General features: G+C 40.2%; 1 non-coding gene across 1 annotated transcript; it reads right to left on the bottom strand.

Moving 5' to 3' along the window:
* Window positions 1-1,394: 1,394 nt before the first annotated feature.
* On the bottom strand, window positions 1,395-1,502 carry LOC141619677 (small nucleolar RNA R71). Its single transcript, XR_012531780.1, has one exon. It is a non-coding gene; the product is annotated as a small nucleolar RNA R71 (small nucleolar RNA).
* Window positions 1,503-2,194: the final 692 nt, after the last annotated feature.

Raw genomic sequence — 2,194 nt, 5'->3', positions numbered from 1 at the left:
ACTAACTCGATTCCACTATAACAATAATTTGCTTGCAACTATGTAAACATGTTTGTATGATCACCACCATAAATCCCCTATGAACCCATGACATCCTAGTATTTTTTATTTTGTTTACACCCTTATTTCCATTTACTTGTCTTGTTTATATTTCCTTGTTGTAGCTCAGAGCACAACTTCAACCCAAATCAATTGTGACACTAGCATAAATTAAGATAGATAGACTTAGAACCCAAAGTACACCATCCAATGGATCGACCTCGACTTAACCACTATCTAGTTGTTTATTGAGATTATAAATGTGTTTGAGAGCGTACAACGACACGCTCATCACTAGTCATAACGAGAGTTCTCTAGGACCCGACCTATGGTTGACAATAAGGTCGATAAGTGGTTGTCATAAGACCTAAACAATTAACAATGTTATTTATTCCGAGATTAACATGAACATCTATATACAATTGCATGTGTGACCCGACTCCCCTATACTGTTTTATCATATATATTTACATCACTTTATTTACAAGTTATCAAACCAACCAAACAACCAATCATAATCGACCTTGATAGAACTCTATTCATAGCACTTCATAACGCAATTCCCATCTCCTTGTGTTCGACCCCTTGTACTACATTCACTTGTGTCTAGGGAATTTTTATCTTTGATTAGGTGTGCGACAAGCCTATCAAATATTAGCGCCATTGCCGGGGAGCACGATTTTATTGCGATTAGAATTGTTGATTTTTATCTTGTTTTCTTTTGTCTTGAGGAACACTTGTTCCTTGAGACCGTTACTTACAAATTTATTGAGATTGTTGTCTTATGCCCAAGCCTTCCCGCATTGGAGAATTGCTTTCACCAGATTCCGAGCTCGAGAAAACCTTGCGTAGAAGACGACGTTGTTTGAAAGAAATTAAAGAAGCCGCTTCCCCCGTGCAAATTGAAAGTGCAAGAAAGTCTTACTTAGACGATCTTGAAGCTTTTGAAGAGGAGGAAATTTCTAGTTCATCATCTCCACCACCACCATCTCCAACCAAAAAGATGGTGAAACTTTCCGATCATTCGAAGCCCACCGTGGCTATGCTCCCGGTGGGTATCTCTCCTGCCCAAATTACCGCCCCGGAGTTCGAGATCAAACCGGCTTTTATTACCCTTGTGGAGAGAAAGCAATTTGGGGTAAGTCCTTTGGAGGATCCCAATTTGCCTGTTCAAAACTTTTGTGATTATTGCTCCATGATTTAGCAAACGGGAGTCACTCAAACCCAAATTAGGGAAATACTTTTCCGTTTTTCTTTGAAGGGCAAGGAAAAACTATGGATCAATAGCTTTGATCGCACCGCCATGGGAATAACCAATTGGGAAACATTGGCTTTTTTCCACCGGAGAAAACTCAAACCTTGAGAAGCCAAATCACGGGATTCCATCAACAAGCACTAGAGAGCCTTTATGAGGCTTGGGAAAGGTACAAGGAGTTGCAAAGGTAATGCCCATATCATGGGTTAGATGTTTGGTTCCTAGCCATAACATTCTACAATGGATGTTGTGCCGAGTCCCGAAGAATTCTTGATTCCGCCAACAATGGGCGGTTTGATCAAATTGACACAGATATTTCTCATGCCACGATTGAATCCATCGCGATTCATGATGCTTAATATGTCAATTCCCGGAGTGCACCAATCAAAGGTAAAGAGGAGGCTTCCGACACTACCATTTTGAAAGCTCAAATCTTATTGCTCCAAGAAAAGTTGGAGGTTCAAAATGCGGTTTCTTCTCTTCAACAACTCAATGCAGTGTCCTCTACAAGCCATATTGTTGTTTGTGAAGGTTTCGGAGGTGCGGGTCATTGCACCATCCTATGTCAAGCCACTATTGAGGAGGTAAATGCTTTTCAAAGTTTTAGACAAAGTTCATTTCCATCGGGTACATTTTCAAACACTTATAACCCGAACACAAAATTTGACCCGAACTTGTCTTATAAAAGCAACAATGTGTTAAATCCTCAACCACAACAAACTCTTGTGCCTCAACCTTAACAACAACACAATGTCTATGTTCCACCACAATAAAGGTACAATTACCCACCGAGCTATAAAAGTCAACCCCAACAACAAAGGCCACCACAACAAAATTTCCAACCAAACCAAGGTCCACCACCCCAAAATGTCCAAAAAAATAACCAAGGGGGGAACAAAC

The sequence above is a fragment of the Silene latifolia genome, chromosome 1 (genome assembly GCF_048544455.1).
Source record: "Silene latifolia isolate original U9 population chromosome 1, ASM4854445v1, whole genome shotgun sequence".
In the NCBI taxonomy this organism is placed as follows: domain Eukaryota; kingdom Viridiplantae; phylum Streptophyta; class Magnoliopsida; order Caryophyllales; family Caryophyllaceae; genus Silene; species Silene latifolia.
The sequence above is the reverse complement of the archived record's forward strand: the minus strand, read 5'-3'. Positions and strand labels throughout refer to the sequence as shown.